This window comes from Phyllobates terribilis, unplaced genomic scaffold (assembly GCF_046119375.1).
Source record: "Phyllobates terribilis strain yellow unplaced genomic scaffold, ASM4611937v1 Scaffold_11__3_contigs__length_659146591, whole genome shotgun sequence".
Taxonomy (NCBI): domain Eukaryota; kingdom Metazoa; phylum Chordata; class Amphibia; order Anura; family Dendrobatidae; genus Phyllobates; species Phyllobates terribilis.
Genome location: NW_027362771.1, coordinates 338,262,054 through 338,282,299, shown reverse-complemented (window position 1 = coordinate 338,282,299; position 20,246 = coordinate 338,262,054). Strand labels below are relative to the sequence as shown.

The 20,246-nt window shown below is 50.3% G+C and overlaps 1 long non-coding RNA gene across 1 annotated transcript in view; it reads left to right on the top strand.

Moving 5' to 3' along the window:
• The first annotated feature begins 10,029 nt into the window (after positions 1 to 10,029).
• The window catches only part of LOC141165144 (uncharacterized), a 77,941-nt gene continuing 67,724 nt past the window's right edge, over positions 10,030 to 20,246 (top strand). Inside the window, exons 1-3 of the long non-coding RNA XR_012251066.1 lie at positions 10,030 to 10,201; positions 14,334 to 14,438; positions 19,754 to 19,899. This is a non-coding gene — a long non-coding RNA (uncharacterized lncRNA). The remainder of the gene's footprint in view (positions 10,202 to 14,333; positions 14,439 to 19,753; positions 19,900 to 20,246) is intronic.

Here is a 20,246-nt window from a genome sequence, read left to right as displayed (position 1 = left end):
GGACAGACAAGAGACAAGTCAGTCTTGACCCAAGAGTGGTGTGCTGAACATCTGAGCACCAGCTGAGGCCACCAAGGGGAGGAGCAGTTTGACCATGCGGTGGTAGGCCTCAGCCTGTAACAAAGAACCGTGCCTGCGACCGCAGAATCCTCTCCCTGCGTCACAAGAAAATCAAGAAACCGGTAACTGATATGCTGTGGTGATTCTGTGTGTTGTATTCCATTGTTGTATAGTTTAGCCTGACCTTATACCTGTGTATATTTAGTTGTATATCGTGTATCTAGTGTATTATTGTAATCAATTACCTCAAGTAATTGTGGGCCTGCCTTTTATTCTGCATAACGAACGCACGTCCGTGTGAGCTCGGCTCAAGCCAAAAACGCTACCCAGGGTTGGTTCCTGACCCGATATAGGCCCATTCACGGACTGGGCGTATATCTAAAATAGGGACTGGTGGCAGCATACCAACTGGGGATTGGGGAAGGCTGGTAGTGACGGTCGGAGGTTCAGATATATATATTCCTGGCGCGGCCAAGGAAGATATATATACCGCCCTCACTACAGAGGGCCCCGATACCCAGTAGGTTACAGGACAGTCTCCCTGGCGACCGCTTATCCTAGGTGCAGTTCCTTGACTGACCTGAGGCTAAGAGGGCGCTAGCGAGTTGTGCTGTGTAGTGACGTTACGGTTTAGTGACGTTGAAGGGAACACTCTACCGTGTTCCCTGCGCTGGTTGCAGCTTCCTGGCACTACTTTCTCTAGGTGCAGTACCTTGACTGACCTGAGAGGTAAGGGGGCGCCAGAGAGCTGCACCCACCGGCCGGCTTTCATCACATTGGTGGCAGAGCGGTGGGATTGCAGAATAATAGTGTTGTGGGACCCCTACTCCCAGGCACTAAAGACTGCCAGTGGTAACTTCCACTGCTGGAGTCTTAAGGTCAGCCCAACGTTAGACGGTCAGGCTAAAAGTATAACAAGGTGTGTGCAAACTCAGGGTTGCAGCGGTGTCGGTTACCAAGATGGCAGACGGCACCAGGAGCAAGACCCTGCAAGAGGCTAATGCTACGGTCCGTGTGGCAGGAGGGGAGGACATTGTTACTCATGGCGAGGAGGAGTCCAGCCCGGGCACCTCAGGGAGCCAGTCCCCAGTATACGGTCCCGCAGTGGGCTGCCCACCACCTACCCAGCCCAGCCTGTCCAGATCACAAGCCCTTTTACAAGCGGCTATGGCAAGTCTCCAGTCTCATGGCGATGCCGTCTACAAAACCCTCCTGGCAGCATCAGAGAAGGCAGCGGAGGAGGAGCGTGCAGAGCGGGCTGCGGAGCGGGCTGCGGAGCGGGCTGCGGAGCGTGAAGCTGCAGAGCGCCGGGAGGCTGCGGAGCGTGCAGAGCGAGCTGCGGAGCGCCAGCACCAACTGGACCTGGCCCAGCGGGGGCTTCCGCTAGAGCAACCAACCCATCAGGAGACCAAGTCGTCCAAAGTCCGAGCTGAGGACTTCCCTCTACTGGAGAAGGATGGGGACCTGGACTCCTTTCTGGTGGCATTTGAACGGACCTGTCTTCAGCACCATCTGGCCCGGGATCAGTGGGCCAGATACCTGACCCCCCGTTTGAGGGGTAAGTCCCTGGATGCCTTGGGGGACTTACCTGCCGGGGAGGTACAGAACTACGACTGCATCAAGCGGGCCCTGATCCGGCAGTACAACCTCACTCCCGAGTCGTACCGCCAGAAGTTCCGGAGCCTGCTGCGTGGCCCCAAGGACACCTGGACCGATCATATGCGGGCGCTGTTGAGAGCCGCAGAGCACTGGACCTCGGGTCTAGCGCTTACTACCCGCCAGGAGGTCCAGGAACTGTTCGTCACGGAGCAGTTCTTGTGGAACTGCCCAGAGGACCTCCGACAGTTCCTCCGTGACCGAAAACCAACAGGGGCTTCTGCTACAGCCGCCCTGGCAGACGAGTATGCCAATAACAGGGCGCCTGAGCTGAAGAAGTCTGCCAGCAGCACCTGGAGAGGGGGTAAGCCCAGTCATGCCCCTGTTTCCCCGGCCCCTAGAACACAAGGGGTGTATCCCCCTGTTGCCCTCTCCAGGCAAGGACCAGACGTAAGACGTTGTCATCTATGCAACAAACCAGGACACTTTAGGGCTGAGTGTCCCCAGCGCCAAAAGACCCCATCCCAGTCCCAGAGAGCGCCCAATGTTTTGTGTGTGGGAGGGGGTGGTGGTAGGTCCCTGGACAACATCCAACCCGTCACCATAGGCCGTTCTGCGGTCATGGGACTGCGGGACACGGGCGCTGAACGAACACTGGTACGGCCTGAGGTGGTGTCCCCCCAGGACTTGGTACCAGGAAAGACTCTTTCCGTCTCCGGGGTTGGAGGCGTGGAGCCGGCACTTCCCGTTGCCATGGTGTATTTGGACTGGGGTGCCGGAAGGGGGATGCGGGAGGTGGGAGTAACGCCAAATATTCCCGCAAATGTTTTATTAGGGACCGACTTGGGGCGTCTTGTATCGCAGTATGTACCCTCTGAACCCCCAAGTTCGGCCCCCCAAGAGTGTATTGATTTGTCTGCTGCTAATGCCAACCATGTTGTATGTAGTGTGCGTCCTGCTGAGGAGGAGGGAGTGAAACCTGAGGGTAACACCTGCACAGACACAACACAAACAGGGTTAGTGAAAGCAGGTGGGGAGTGTGGGGATGCCCGCAGAGGTGCTCAGCCGGCGTGCCGTGACCTCTTGTCCTCCGGTGAGGGAGGGGGCGGGCAGGATTCTGTAGAGGGAAGCTCAGGGATGGAGAGGGGGGCAGCTACCGGCAGTGTAGGGCTCCCCGGGGTATCCAGGCTGCTGAGTATAGGCCCACTGCAGGGGGAGGAACAGGCCATGGGAGGTGGGGGTGTCCCAAGAGAGGAGCCGCCAGGTAAGACCCCAGGGCAGGAGTTCCCCACATCCGAGATGTCCAAAGGCCTAGGAAGCCTGCCTGATCGGGCGGCTTGGTCAGAAACAGAGGGGAAGCAGGCACTACCCACGGTCACAGCGGTCATAGCCGCTGTCACCAGGAGTGGGAGCGCCGGAGCCCAAGGAGCCTTGCAGAGGTCCGACGGCTTCCCCACTTCTGACCAAGTGTCTGCCGGGTCAGACAGCGGCCAGGTGACATGCCCGGAGGGGCTGACAGAGGATGTGGCAGTTTCGTCGATTCTGGCCACATCAAGTCAGGAATTTCAGGCTGCGTTGGAAGCAGACGACAGCCTGAAAGCTCTCAAGGAACAGGCGGCACAGCCTCCCATGGAGTCAGACTGCGAGCGGGTGGTCTGGGACCAGGGACGGCTGTACCGGGTAACGGTCCAGCAGGGTTCACCGGAGGCGTGGCCCAGGGACCGACAGTTAGTGGTACCCTATCCGTTCAGGGCGGAATTGTTGCGGATCGCACACGAGATTCCGATGGCCGGACACCTAGGGATCGCTAAAACCAAGGCCAGGATAGCTCAGCATTTCTACTGGCCTGGGATGGGAGCCGCGGTGGGTGCCTACTGCCGTTCGTGTGACACCTGTCAGAGGGTGGGGAAGGCGGGGCCGCGCCCCAAAGCCCCACTGGTAACTCTGCCAATCATCGAAGAGCCTTTCTCGAGGGTCGCTGTGGATCTTATTGGACCTCTGTCCACTCCCAGCCACTCCGGGAAATGCTTCATACTCACGGTAGTGGACTATGCCACCCGGTACCCGGAAGCGGTAGCTTTGTCGTCCATTCGGGCCGACAAGGTGGCTACCGCCTTACTGGAGATCTTCTCCAGAGTGGGTTTCCCCCAAGAAATGCTCACCGACCGAGGGACCCAGTTCATGTCGCGGCTGATGGAGTCCCTCTGTAAGCAAATGCAGGTGCAACATCTGGTGGCCAGCCCGTATCACCCACAGACTAATGGCCTGTGTGAGCGGTTCAATGGCACCTTAAAGCAGATGCTTAAGATGTTGGTCGACTCCCACGGGAGAGACTGGGAGCGTTACCTCCCACACCTCCTATTTGCTTACCGGGAGGTTCCGCAGGCCTCAACGGGGTTCTCCCCCTTTGAGCTCCTGTACGGGCGACGGGTACGGGGCCCCCTGGCTCTGGTGAAGGAAGCATGGGAAGGGGATTTGGCCACCCCCGAGGTGTCGGTCATCGAGTATGTCGTGCGCCACCGGGACAGGATGATGGCCTTGGCAAAGCTGGTGCAGGACAATATGGCCCAGGCCCAGGCCGACCAGAAGCGGTGGTACGACCAGAATGCTTGTGAGAGGACCTACCAGGTGGGTCAAAAGGTGTGGGTACTGGTCCCCGTACCACAGAACAAGCTTCAGGCAGCCTGGGAAGGTCCCTACTTCGTGCACCAGAAACTCAATGCCGTCACCTATCTGGTCACCCTGGATCACGCCCGTGGAAGGAGGAAGGCCTTCCACGTGAACATGATGAAGGCTCATCATGAGCGGGAAGCGACTGCCCACCCAGTGTGCAACCTTCCCGAGGAAGGAGAGGTAGAAACCCTCCTGGATCTGCTCACCCAAGCCAAGGCGGGTGGGTCCATCGAGGATGTGGGGGTTGGCCACCAGCTCACGGAGGACCAACGGTCCCAGCTGGGGACCACCCTGCACCCCTTCCGGGGGCTGTTCAGCAGCCTGCCCGGAAGGACTGAGATGGCTGTCCACGACGTGGACACTGGCGATCACCCGCCGATCCGGCGTTCAGCATATCGGGTCTCTTTCGAGGTGCAGGGAAACATGCGCCAAGAGATAGACGAGATGCTGAAGCTGGGGGTGATCCAGGCATCCAGCAGCGCGTGGGCCTCGCCTGTAGTCCTCGTACCAAAGAAGGACCGAACTACACGGTTCTGCGTGGACTACCGGGGGCTCAACGCTGTAACGGCCACCGATGCGTTCCCCATACCACGCATCGATGACCTGCTCGATCGGATGGCCGGGGCTAAGTACCTGACCATCATGGATCTGAGCCGGGGGTACTGGCAGATTCCTCTGACCCCCGCGGCAAGGGAACGCTCTGCCTTTATCACCCCTTTTGGACTGTACGAGTCCACAGTGATGCCATTCGGCATGAAGAATGCCCCTGCCACTTTTCAGCGGATGGTCAATACGCTGCTTGAGGGACTTGAAGGGTACGCGGCTGCGTACTTGGACGATATTGCAGTCTTCAGTCCCACTTGGGAGGATCACCTAGAGCACCTGCGGCAGGTGCTCGGTCGGATCCACCGGGCAGGCTTGACCATCAAGCCGGAAAAGTGCCAGCTGGGCATGAGTGAGGTCCTCTACCTGGGTCACCGGGTAGGCGGGGGGGTTCTGAAGCCAGAACCGGGGAAAGTGGATGCCATCGCATCCTGGCCCACTCCTAGGACCAAAAAGCAGGTGATGTCCTTCTTGGGGACCGCCGGGTACTATAGGAGGTTCGTCCCACACTATAGCACCCTGGCCAAGCCCCTGACGGACCTCACCAAGAAGAAGCTGCCCGTCGCAGTCGACTGGACAGTCGCCTGCGAGACAGCTTTCGGGGCACTCAAGGCCGCCCTAAGTAGCTCCCCTGTACTGCAAGCTGCCGACTTCGACCGGCCGTTTGTGGTACAGACCGACGCCAGTGACTTTGGCCTCGGTGCTGTGCTAAGTCAGGTCAACACGACAGGCCAGGAACATCCTGTCTTGTACCTGAGCAGGAAGCTACTGCCCCGGGAGGTGGCTTACTCCACGGTGGAAAAAGAATGCCTGGCAATTGTATGGGCCCTGCAGCGTCTGCAGCCCTACTTGTACGGGAGCCATTTCACCGTGGAGACGGACCACAACCCCCTCAGCTGGTTACACACGGTTTCTGGGTCGAATGGCAGGTTGCTACGCTGGAGCCTCGCTCTCCAGCAGTACCACTTCTCCATTCGCCACAGAAGAGGCCGTGACCACGGTAACGCTGACGGGTTATCCCGGCAAGGGGAGGGTGCAGAAGGACGCACGGGGGAACACAGGAATGTGCTACCCCCTCGCGCCCTCGTATAGGGGGAGGTGTGATGAACCTGTAGCCGCCATCTTGGTAATGATAAATCATATCCAGGGATGGCCACACTTCAGCAGCCCCCACCCTTGGGACCTTCTGTTAAAACGTCAACTAGATAGTTTCCCCCCATCCAGGCTCCTGTAAGATAAGAAGCCTACTTAACACTTGAATGCTAGGAGCTTCAAAGACTTCGAGAGGAAACACAGCCAGCAGGGGGGGGTGCTTCGTCTATCTGTACCTGACCATTTGTCCCATAGGACTAGTTTCTTTGTCTGTCACAAGCATGGAGGCATAAGATATAGAAACATGAATAGTACACGCATGTTGCGTGGGATGGGCCAATAAAAAAATATCACGGCGTCCCGGAGCCATTGCGCACACAAGCCTCCGCGGTAGACGTTTGTACGTGCTCTGGAAGCCAAGATATAGCGCGGAGCCATTCCTGAGGACCGTATGGTATCATAATTGATATCAAAAGGTCGGTTACGGCGGCCCGAATCCATGGGAACCCCTGGGGGTATCATGAGACCATCCCAGAAGAAGTTATTGGGTTCCATAGAATTTGGGCTTCTGATCGAAGTTAGACCTGAGGGTGGAGACTGAGCCAGCTGACCTCACCAGCAGTGGGCGGGACGGGGCAGGTAAGATAGCAGGACAGACAAGAGACAAGTCAGTCTTGACCCAAGAGTGGTGTGCTGAACATCTGAGCACCAGCTGAGGCCACCAAGGGGAGGAGCAGTTTGACCATGCGGTGGTAGGCCTCAGCCTGTAACAAAGAACCGTGCCTGCGACTGCAGAATCCTCTCCCTGCGTCACAAGAAAATCAAGAAACCGGTAACTGATATGCTGTGGTGATTCTGTGTGTTGTATTCCATTGTTGTATAGTTTAGCCTGACCTTATACCTGTGTATATTTAGTTGTATATCGTGTATCTAGTGTATTATTGTAATCAATTACCTCAAGTAATTGTGGGCCTGCCTTTTATTCTGCATAACGAACGCACGTCCGTGTGAGCTCGGCTCAAGCCAAAAACGCTACCCAGGGTTGGTTCCTGACCCGATATAGGCCCATTCACGGACTGGGCGTATATCTAAAATAGGGACTGGTGGCAGCATACCAACTGGGGATTGGGGAAGGCTGGTAGTGACGGTCGGAGGTTCAGATATATATATTCCTGGCGCGGCCAAGGAAGATATATATACCGCCCTCACTACAGAGGGCCCCGATACCCAGTAGGTTACAGGACAGTCTCCCTGGCGACCGCTTATCCTAGGTGCAGTTCCTTGACTGACCTGAGGCTAAGAGGGCGCTAGCGAGTTGTGCTGTGTAGTGACGTTACGGTTTAGTGACGTTGAAGGGAACACTCTACCGTGTTCCCTGCGCTGGTTGCAGCTTCCTGGCACTACTTTCTCTAGGTGCAGTACCTTGACTGACCTGAGAGGTAAGGGGGCGCCAGAGAGCTGCACCCACCGGCCGGCTTTCATCACACCTAGAATATAAGACATATTTTCAGTTGTTTCACACTTTTTTGTTCAGTATATAATTCCACATGTGTTAATTCATAGTTTTGATGCCTTCAGTGTGAATGTACAATTTTCAAAGTCATGAAAATACAGAAAAATCTTTAAATGAGAAGGTGTGTCCAAACTTTTGGTCTGTACGGTACCTCCTGTCGACTACACGACCATTAGCCACCTTACATACCTCCCCCTCTGCCTAAAGCCATGGGACTTGGCACCTTCTACAACTAGACAGGGGATTCTCGAGAGGGCATCAGTATTACCATGTAGCTTCCTTCTCTATGACCGCATAATTTTTCTTCCAGAAGGACAGCTTCCTACTCAGGTAGAGGACAGGGTGCTCCTCCCCGTGTATCTCCTGGGAAAGGACTTCTCCCAAACTAACATCCGAGGCATCTGCCTCAAGTACAAACTCTTTCTTGAAGTCAGGGGCAACCAGGACCGGTTGCCTACACAGAGCCAATTTCATCTATTGAAAGGCCGTCTCCACCTCTGCAGTCCACTTGGCCATGGCTGATTTTGTCCCCTTAAGAAGGTCAGTCAGGGGTACGGCCATCATGGCAAAGTTTGGGATGAACCTTCTGTAGTATCCCATGATCCCCAGGAAGGCTCTAACCTGTTTTTTTGACAGCGGTCTTGGCCAGGTTTGGATTGCATCCACTTTACTGATTTGGGGTTTTATCTCGCCTCTACCAACCACATAACCTAGGTACTTGGCTTCTTCTTTCCCCATGGCACACTTCTTCGGGTTTATTGAAAACGCCGCCTTCCTGAGAGCATCAAACACTGCCTGGACCTTTTTCAGATGACTCTCCCAGTCCGGGCTGAGGATAGCAATATCATCCAGGTATGCCATGTCGTATTGGTTATGGGGTGCAAGAATTCGAGCCATAGCTCTTGGGAAGGTTGCAGGGGCCCCCTGCAGTCCAAACGGCATCCGGACATACTGGAAGCATCCATCTGGTGTAGAAAATGCAGTCTTCTCCTTGGCTCTCTGAGCCATGGGGATCTGCCAATGTCCCTTAGTCAAATCCAAGGTGGTTATGTACCTTGCTGGCCCAAGCCTCTCGATCAGCCCATCGACGCGTGGCATGGGATATGCGTTGAATTTGGAGACTTCATTCAACTTCCAATAGTCATTGCAAAATCTCCACTCACCATTGGGCTTTAGTACAAAGACGATGTTGCTTGACCAACCGCTCTTGGATTCTTCGATGACAACGAGCTTCAACATACGAGCCACCTCTTTGAAAATCAACTCTCGTCGGGCCTCAGGTATCCGATAGGGCTTCAAGATCACCCACACATGGGGCTCCGTCAGAACCTCGTGTTCTATGATGCTTGTGCAGCCTGGCAATTCCGAGAACAGATCCCTATGTGGCAAAACCCCCCAATCCTTTCGGTGCTGGTGTGCAGAGATGGGGCTGCTTTCCATGTGGATCATGTCTAGCATGCAGGAATATTGTAAGGGCCACTAACTTTACATCGGCAGATGGAAGCAGGGATTACCGGATTACACATTATATCTCTTGTAGCACTAGCTACATTATTTACTACGCTATTTGTACGTGTAACCTCCATTATGTGGGACTCACGTCACGTGAGTTCCGCATAAGAGTAAGGGAACATATCAGAGATATTAGATCTGCCAGGGGGATAGAAGATATTTCTACTTTAAAAACTCTCCCCTGGCATTTTAGACTCCATCATGACTGCAACCCAGATGAAATCAAATTCAGGGGTATTGACAGAATACAATGTGGCATAAGGGGTGGTGATAGAAAGAAAATTCTGGCCCAACGCGAATGTCAGTGGATTTTCTCGTTGGGCACCATGTCTCCCTCTGGATTGAACGAGAAATTGTCCTTTTCACCATTTCTATAAGAATTGAGGTCCTTGGAATTATTCCCTTCTCTCATGTGATTTATGTGTGTTGGTCTCTTTTTTACATGTTTTTAATTCACTATATTTTATCTTCTAGTGTGATATGATATTCCCCCTTGGTGCCTTTACTCCCATACTCCTGAGACTGATCAAATTTTCTGCAAACTCCATTGTATGAAAGGAATGCAATATAGATGGTGGTGGACTTACTCTACTAATTGGAAATAATGTTGAATATATATATTTTGATATGTACACATGTATTATTTTTGTATGTATGATTTAATATGTATTTATATTGTCTTCATCATTCTTTCCCCTTGTCCACACCATATGCACCCTATACTCTTACCCTTTTGAGGAAACGCTGTTGGGATATTGCGGTATAACATGGGAAGGGGCAGGAGACTTATTTCTCGATCTGCCCTGAGTTTATCCCTTAAGCAAGATGGCCGCGCAGGAGGTGCGCATGCGCGCTGGGCCCTCGTTTACGCCACTGCCGCCGATGGCATCCACACGATGCGACGCGGGTGCTGACGTCACAGGAAATGATTCCTTGACCCGCGTCGTCATCGGGATTGCCGGAAGCGGCGGTCTGGCGGTGGGGGATGCAGCGCGCATGCGCCGTTACCGGCGACCGATGTCTTAAAGGGAAGTGACAGGAGTATAAAAAGGGAGACACACACATACTTACCACACTGCCCTCCGAGGAAGTCCACCACGCGAAATGCGCGTCGGGGCATTGATCACAGCAGACTACACATTTATGCTATGGGTAAGTTCCTCCTATAGTTTGAGGACCATAGGATTAGTCATCCTGTCCGTACCGTATACCCTTTTCATGTGCACTTGCCTCATGGGACATATGGTCTCTTAAAAAACATATAGGATACTTTCACACAATTGAAATATTAACTTGCTGAGATGCATTTAACTATTTATTCATCTATTGTATTGACATAGCTGATGTATCTTTCTGTGGTTTTCACTGACTACTCACCCTATACCCATTTATCACAATTACTGTTTTTAATAATTCTTTTGTTATCTAATAAAGTGTAAATTTTTATCATACTGATTGTCATAGCTTTTTGGGGTTGGCTATTACAAATATAGGTTTATAATGATAGTTGATATAGTATGCCCCACTCCAATTTTTGGATTATGAATGATATATATACCCATAGCATTGGTTCTATGTTGCTGTTTTTCTGCAGTAACTCCCGACACTGCTATTTCTGGGCCTTCATTAGCGTTTTCGCTACTGTGACTCCTCTAACATCACCTTTTGGCTTGCCCAGCAAGCATGGAGCTTCCACAGCCTCCCTGTCTTGCCACGGCTTGATGAGGTTGACTTGGTATATCAGTTACGGCTACGGCTTACGATGTCCCGTAATTATAAGGAATTATAAGGTTCACCAACCTTTTCCACCACCTCATAAGGTCCTTGCCACTTGTCCAAGAACTTGCTTTCCACGGTAGGTATCAGAACAAGGACTCTGTCACCAGGATTGAATTTCCGCACTCTGGCTGAGCTGTTGTAGACCCTGGCCTGTGCCTCTTGTGCCTGGAGAAGTTCTTTTACGATGGGCATCACCTTCGCTATCCTCTCCTGCATCAGAGCGACATGCTTGATGATGCTCCTGTGGGGATTGACTTTGGCTTCCCAGGATCCCTTGCTACACCCAGGAGACCCCGCGGATGTCGACCATACAGGATTTTGAATGGCGAGAACGCTGTAGAGGCCTGTGGAACCTCTTGGACAGAGAACATCAGATATGGCAGGAGACAGTCCCAGTCTCTCCCATCCTTTTCTATGGCCTTCCTCAGCATACGCTTCAGGGTTTTGTTGAACCTCTCTACGAGGCCATCTGTCGGAGGATGGTACACTGATGTTCTCGGTTGGGAGATTTGCAGGACCTTACACAATTCCCTCATTATCTTACTGATAAAGGGTGTTCCCTGGTCAGTCAGGATCTCCCATTGCAACCATGTCTGGGAGAAAACATGAACTAACTCACGAACTATAGTTTTGGTGAAGGAGTTTTTCAGCGGGATCGCTTCAGGATAGTGGGGGGCATAGTCCAAGATGACCAAAATATATTGCTGCCCAAGATCAGATTTAACCAAGGGACCAACCAAGTCCATGGCAATTCTCTCGAATGGCACCTCAATAATGGGCAATGGCACGAGGGGACTGCGAAAGTGAGAGGTGGGGGTGGTTAACTGACATGTAGGGCAGGACCTGCAATACTTTAATATTTCCCGGTGACACTAAGGCCAATAGAACCTCTGCATGATCCGTTCCTGTGTTTTTTCCTCCCCTAGATCTTCCTCCAAGATATGGGAATGGGCCAGGTCCAATACCTTCCGTCTATAGGGCCCCGGGACCAATAACTGTTCCACCAGCTCCTCCCTTACTTTCGTAACATGGTACAACAATACCCCACTCAACATAAAATAGGGAAACCGTGTGTCAGACCCAGGCTTCTGTGCAACCCCATTTATAACCGTGACATTATTGAAGGCTTCCTTCAGAGTTAGGTCCCTATGTTGGGCAGACCCAGAATTCTCACTGGTCACCCCTAACTCTGGAACATCAGATTCAGGGGACACTACCTCCTCATCCCCCACAAAGACACAAAAAGGAAACTTGTCTGACTCTGGGTGTGGTGACAACTCATCAGGGTTAACTGGTTACCTATCTGAACCAGAAAATCTGGAACCCTTCCCCTACAGATCCCAAAATAAACAAAAGTCCCGGCCTATAATTATAGGGTTCAATAAGTCCTGAACGATGCCGACCTCGTGGGACTCCGTACCGTGGGCCGTTTCAACGTCTACTCTGGCCGTAGGGTAGTCCTTAGCATCACCATGGATGCACCGTATGCCGACTTTTTTCCCCGGGATCAGTTGGAGAGGAAGGGTGGCCTTCACAAGGGTCACCAGACTCCCAGAGTCTAGCAGTGCCGTTACAGGCCATCCGTTCACCTTCACAGGACATGCTTGTGGCCCCTCGCTGGGTGGACAGTTCACACTGCAGACCGGATATGCATAATATGAACAACGGCGTCCTATGCTGCAGTCCACCGGCTTGGAGGTCAGGAAACAACGGGCGGCTATAGGGCCGTGGCACCTCCAGCAAACAACATCACCCATAGGGACCTTGGGCACCACCTCCCCCGCCCCTTTGGACCTTGTATGCCCCGCCCCCTTTTGGGCCTCCGCCCCTGCTGGTACCCCCAGTATAGAGTGGGCTGCCTTCCCAAAGAACCTTCGACCCCCTGATATCTCTCGACCAGTCCGATAAGTTCATCTGCATTCCGGGGATCACCCTGGGCAACCCAAGTCTGTATGGGCCTCGGTAGAGGGTGCACAAACCGGTCCATCACCACCCGCTCTACCATCTGCGCAGGCATAGAGGAATCTGGCTGCAGTCACTTCTGGACCAGTTGTAACAGGTCAAACATTTGGGAGCGAGATTATTTGTCCTGGTGATACGCCCAGCGGTGAACCCGCTGTGCCCTGATAGTCATTGTCACCCCCAAATGTGCGAGGATCTCAGATTTTAGCTTGCCATACTCTTTGGCGTCCTACAAAGTTAAGTCATAGTATGCCTTTTGGGGCTCTCCAGTTAAGTATAGCTCCAGTACCTCTGCCCACTGCTTTTGTGGAAGTTTCTCCCTCTCGGTGACCCTTTCAAACATGGTCAGGAAGGTCTCAACATCATCATTTTCTGCAAAGCCCGTCTTACCGCCTTCCGGACGTAGGTATCATCAGCTGGACTTGGGGTTGGGGCGCTCATCCTGCTCTGGATGGCGGCTGCCAGAAGCTGCATCTGCTGCCATTGTTCCTGCTGGTGCTGCTGGATCTGCTGTAACAACAGCCTGTTGGTCTCCTGCTGCTGCTGCAACTGGACCAAGTGTTTCAGCAGGTCCTCCATTTTGTCTGGCGATGCTTGCTGGCTTGCGACAGACTTGACCTAGGACATGTAGTCCTTCCTGTAGCAGTCACACGTCTCTGCTGGGAACGCTGCCCGCACGTCTAACACCAATTGTAGGGGTTTTACTCGCTGGGGTGTGACGGGAGGAAAACAGGAGGCATGTTCCTTTAAGAGTTCATGTGGGTTTATTACTTCATAAACCCAGAAGCAAAACAGAAAAGCAAATGGCCTTGAGATCAGGCAAACAAAGAAAACGTCCTTCGCAAGTCTCTGTTCACTCAGGCCTGTGTGGCACACAAGCTGGGGTAGCGTCCAGTGTCCTGGCTTGGTCTGAAGACAAACACACACACAGGAGGCCTTCTCCCTCCAAGCACACAGACCATGTGCCAAACAACAGCCTCCATTTTATAGGCTGTTAGCCACACCCAGAGGTGAGGTATGTGGGTTGCTGGACCCGACCATTCTCTCCTAGGAACCCGTACTCCGGCTCCCAGGTGCACCAATTAATCCTCTTAGTTCATGCATGCACTAGAGAAAATACACCGGGTCACATCACAGAGACCAGCCATCTCTGTGATACATACCTCTCATCGACTACACGACTATTAGCGACCTTACAGTGGGCTTTGTGAATGTCACTGTTAAAGGACACAGACTGTTTCCATAATAGTGAGTTATGCACTGGTATGTGAAAATATAAAAACTCACAATAACCCCACTTTGTCATTTAAGTATTATAAATGTTACAATTTAAAATTGTAAATTTTATACATTTATAGGATATTTTAGACTAGTATTATGTCAGCATTGAATGGTGGCAGAGTGGGATAGCCCAACTTCCCCTACTTCTCCCCAATGCACCCACACTGATTTTACTGTAACAGCTGTCTCTACTCACAATTGAGTACTGCTTTCTAGCCCCAAACCTTGTGTACAATAGACTGATCAATTTTTTTTAATACAGTTGCAGCACTGCATCAATGATGTGTCACATCTCCACCAGGATCTGCTCCTGTGATGTCTGCTTCTATCGCCAGGAACCACCATATTCATTCTGCAGATGGCGCTGGTAATAGAAGAGATGTTGGAACAAGAAGCTCTCAACGGCACAGGCTCTGTACAGCAACTAAGATTAGTGTGTCTGGGATCTGCAACAAGTACTAAGGAAAGATAAGGGAAAACTGTCCCTACAGTAAGACTAAGCTGAATCCCTACGATGTAGCGGGCTGCCTGTTCCTAGCGAACAGACCCGCCTTAGTCCTCGGGTAGTCTGAACGAAGACCTGTAGCATAAGGGGAGGGGTCCCTAAAAGAACTAAGGACTGGAACAAAAAGGGAACACCTCCTAAGCAGAGAAGTTGTTGCAGAACACAAAAAGACAAACAGACAAAAAGGTACTAGAAGTCCCAGAAGGACCAAGAACTGACAGAGAAAGGCACAGAAGCACCTGGCTAGAGAAACAGTCAAACACTGACGTCCGACACAGCCAAAAGGGCGTAGCTGGAATATAAAGGCAGATGGTCACGTGACCGCAAAACACAAGATGAAAAAAAACAAACAGGAGGGTTCTAACAGTACCCCCTCTATTATGAGCATCCTCCGGATCCTCCAGGCCCAGGCCTATCCGGAAACCTCTTGTGGAAAGCTTTAACAAGCCTAGGAGCAGAGACATCATCCGTCCTTACCCAGGAGTTGTCTTCGGGACCGAAACCCTTCCAGGAGACAAGATACTGTAATCTCCCTCTATGCCATCTAGAATTCAAGATACGAGAAATTTCATATTCGCCGTCTTCCACCACAGGAGGAACTGTGACAGTGGCATCCCTATCTGACACATTAGCCTTTTTCAACAAGGAAACATGAAACACAGGATTAATCTTCCAGGAAGTAGGGACATCCAACCTAATAGCAGACGGGTTAACAACCTGAATCACTTTAAATGGACCCACAAACTTAGGACCCAGTTTTTTAGAGGGAATCCTCAACCGCAGGTTCTTTGAGGACAACAAAACCATGTCACCCACAGTAAACAAAACCTCCTTACGTTTCCTGTCAAAATACTTCTTGGACTTCTTGTTAGCCTCTTGAAGGTTTTTAACGTACATTAGTCCAAACTCTCTCCAAATCACCGGAAAAATTCTCCTCCTCCAGCACCGCCGACCCCAATTTGGAGAACGAACCAAAAGAAGGATGTCTCCCAGTACAACAAAAAAAGGAGAACACCCAGCAGAGGAGGATGTATGATTGTTAAGAGCAAATTCTGCAAGAGGCAGAAACTCAGACCACACCTCTTCATTGTCCGCCACAAAATAACGCAAAAACTGTTCTACATCCTGGTTCTTTCTTTCAGACTGTCCATTAGACTCAGGATGATACCCAGACGAAAATGACAAATGGACTCCCAACCTGTCACAAAAAGCACGCCAAAAGCGAGCCACAAACTGAGGCCCTCTATCAGAAACAATATCCGTGGAAACGCCATGAAGCTTGACAATCTCCTTAACAAACGCCTTAGCGAGTGTCTTGGCGCAGGGCAACTTAATGAATGGAACCAAATGACAAATCTTACTAAAACGGTCCACGACCACCCAGATGACAGTAAAACCCTCGGACACAGGAAGATCAGTAATAAAATCCATTGTGAGATGCGTTCAAGGTGCACTAGGAACCTCCAGAGGGCAAAGCAACCCCGCAGCAGGAGTATGTGAAGCCTTTGACCTAGCACACACAGTACATTGACGCACTCACTTGATGACTTCCTTCTGCCATCCAGGCCACCAAAAACTGCGACTGATAAGTCTCTTAGTCTCCGAAATTCCTGGATGACCTGCCAACCGAGACTCATGACACTCTACAAACAAATCTCTCCTAAAGGCTCTAGGCACAAACAACCTCCCATGGGGAGTGTTAGATGGAGCATCATCTTGAGCTTTCAGAATCCCATTCTCAAAAAAGGAGTCCAATGCCGCCACCACAACTCCTTTCTGTAAAATGCTCTCCTCCTCCTCGACACCGACCGTAGGAGAGAAGCTGCGAGATAAAGCATCAGCTTTAACATTCTTAGTACCAGGGATATAGGTAACAGAAAAATGAAACCGAGAAAAAAAAAGTGACCACCTAGCTTGACGGACATTCAAGTGCTTGGCAGCATCCAGATAGATCAAATTCTTATGATCTGTGAAAACCTGAATAGGAAATCTAGCGCCTTCCAAAAAATGACGCCAATGTTCAAACGTGAGTTTAATAGCCAGCAACTCCCGATTTCCAACATCATAATTCAGTTCGGTTTCCGAATTTTTTTTCGAAAAGAAGGCACAAGGATGTACTCCATCCTTGTTCTCCTGAGACAAAACTGCATCGACCTCGACCAAAAAAGGCTTGGTCTCATCAGGCTGCATAAGGATAGGGGCAGAACTGAACCTCTCTTTGAGATACTCAAACGCTTCAATGGCCTCAGTAGTCCACTGGACCGTATTCGCACCTTTCCTGGTGAGATCAGTCAGAGGCTTAACGATTACAGAAAAATTCTTAATGAATTTCCTGTAATAATTGGCAAAACCCAAAAATCTCTGTATAGATTTCAAACCAATAGGCCTAGGCCATTCCTGCACAGCCTGAACCTTCACAGGGTCCATCTCAAAGCCCTCGCTGGAGACAATGTAGCCCAAAAAACTAATTTTCTGCACAGCGAACTCACATTTCTCCAGCTTAGCAAAGAGTGAATTATCACTCAATAACTGCAAAACTTCACGTACACTCTGCCAATGGGACTCTAGATCTGGTGAATAAATCAAAATGTCATCCAAATACATAACCACATTCTTACCAATCAAAGGTCTCAGGATGTCATTAATAAGTTTCTGAAAAAATGCAGGTGCATTGGTAAGAACCAAAGGCATCACCAGATTCTCAAAATGACCTACCAGAGTGTTAAAAGCAGTTTTCCATTCATCACCCTCCTTCACTCATAACAAATTGTATCCCCCCCGGAGATCAATTTTAGAGAACCACTTGGCCCCCACCAACTGGTTAAACAAGTTAGGAATTAACGGCAATGGATAGGAATTGCGTACGATAATCTTATTCATTTCACGAAAATCCAGACATGGGCGTAAACCCCCGTCTTTTTTTTAAACAAAGAAAAATCCAACTGCCACAGGCAACTTAGAAGGTCTAATGTGACCAGCAGCCAGGCTAGTCTGTATGTGCTCCTCCAAGGCCTTTCTTTCAGGGATAGTCAGATTAAACAAGTGACTCTTGGAAAGAGTAGCTCCAGGAACAAACTCAATGGCGCAATCATAATCCCTATGAGGAGGTAGAACTTGCAACTCCTCCTCTGAAAAAACCCTCCAAAAATCTTGAATAGGTACAGGTAATTCCCCTTTTGCCACAGCTGCAATGCGACCATTACAACATTTATCATAGCACTTCGGACTCCAAGACTTAATCACATTAGTAGACCAGTCCAGCAAAAGGATTGTGCAGTTTTAACCAAGGCAAACCTAAAACGACCGGAGAGGGTAAATTATCTAATATAACCAAGTCCAAAATTTCTTGGTGAACTCCACTGATAGTGAGGGGAAATGCAGCAACCTTGTGAGTAATACATTTCAAGGGAGTGTTATCAATTGCAATCACAGAAATAGGTGATGACAAAGGTTTGGATTTCAATTTAAGGTTTTCCAAAAACCCTTTATCAATAACATTAAGTGTTGAAGCACAATCCACAAATATCTGAAATTCAATAAAATTTTCCTGCAAAGTAGTACTCCCAGAAAGAAATACTCCTGCAGAGCGTAAACAAGCTATACGGGCGTAACTGACCTTTTTTTTCTTTACTTAAACGAAGCTCACAATACTTAATCAAATGGTCAGCTTTACCACAATAAAGACACAATCCCTCGGCGAACCTCCGGTCTCTTTCCTGAGAGGAGAGCGACTTCGCCCCAACCTCTATCCGTTCTCTGCCGTCAGAGCAGATTTTCTGGGGACTAGGACCTGGCATTATAGGAGTCTTTACCTCATTCTGTCTAAATCTCAGTCTCCTATCCACACGAACAGCTAATTGCATGACATCCCGCAAAGTCTCAGGTGCGGGGAATGCAATCCTTAACCCTTTCACTCAGACCGGCAAGAAATAGACATTTCAGAGCCGGATCATTCCATTTAACTTCTGAGGCCCATCTTCTGAAGTGTGTGCAATAATTTTCAACATCACCTGACCCCTGATTCAAACGCCTGAGTTCTGCCTCAGCAGATGAGATTCGATCAGGATCGTCATATAATAGCCCCATAGTAGAAAAAAATTATTCTACAGACCTTAAATATGGATCATTAGGTTGGAGAAAAAAGGCCCACCCCTGGGGTTCTTTGCGCAAAAGTGGCATAATAAAACCAATGCGCAGTGATTCATTCCCAGAGGACCTTGGCCTCAAACGAAAATATAACAAGCAAGCATTTTTAAAGGAAAAAAAAATCTTGCTGTTTACCATAAAAAACATCAGGCAGTCCTACCTTGGGTTCCACAAAGTGCGCTTCAGAACAGCTACTCATATGTTGCTGGAACTTGGCTACCTCCAGAGACAACCCCTGCAGGCGTTGAGCCAAATCCTGGACGGAAACCATACTGATCCCCGAATTTCTTTCATTTTAGTTTTTGGGTTTTTTTGGGCTGGACTTACTGTTATGATCTGCAACAAGTACTAAGGAAGGATAAGGGAAAACTGTCCCTACAGTAAGACTAAGCTGAATCCCTACGATGTAGCGGGCTGCCTGTTCCTAGCGAACAGATCCGCCTTAGTCCTCGGCTAGTCTGAACGAAAAACTATAGCATAAGGGGAGGGGTCCCTAAAAGAACTAAGGACTGGAACAAAAATGGGACACCTCCTAAACAGAGAAGTTGTTGCAGAACACAAAAAGACAAATAGACAAAAAGGTACTAGAGGTCCCAGAAGGACCAAGAACAGAAAGAGAAAGGCACAGAAGCACCTGGCTAGAGAAACAGTCAAACACTGAAGTCCAGCACATGCCAAGAGGGCGGAGCTGGAATATAAAGGCAGATGGTCACGTGACCGCAAAACACAAGATGGAAAAAAACAAACAGGAGGGTTGTAGCACCTGCAGTGCCATTCAGTCTGACAGTATGGGTTTGTGTAATGTGTCCAGCTGGATTTATCAGCTCCCTGCTCCAGCCAATTGGAGAGCACCACACTCTACTTAAGTTTCCAGCTTACTGCTGGAAGCTGCAAGGTATAGCCTTGTGCTCCTCTGGTTTAGTCCTATCCATTCAGCTCCTGTGTAGTATTATTGTTTCCTGTTTTGACCTTGGCTTGTTTAACTGACTATTCTTGTGAATTCTGATTTTGTACTTTTCCTGCCCTCTTAGTTTTGACCCGGCTACCTGACCACTCCTGCCAGCCTGCACCATGGAACAGCAGCTTATTGCATTGCCCCAGCCCAGGGTCCCTTGTTTAAGTCCAGATCCCTGTAAAGGGGTTAAATGGTGAAGGTCAGGGAAAACCATTGGATTTGGTGAGTGGAGTAGCTTGCACGAAGCCTGTCCATGGTAGCCAACTTAGAACTGCCAGGCGACAAATGACAGAGTCACATTACATGACACTTCCTTAACCATCTTCGCTGGAAGCCTATCACTCACCTTTACTCCAGCAGATCCAGCATCATGAGATCCCTCCCTCTCGTGCCTCTATTAGTGAGGAACAACAGCCAGAGATGCTTTTAGCTGTTGTAACTCGATATACAGACAGGCTGTAATTGGAAAAGATGGGAGGTTGTCTGCAGACATAGAGGAAAACATGGCAAGAAAATATCAGCTGTCAGACTTGTCCTGTGCTCATCTTCATTCAAGGCACAGATGTGTG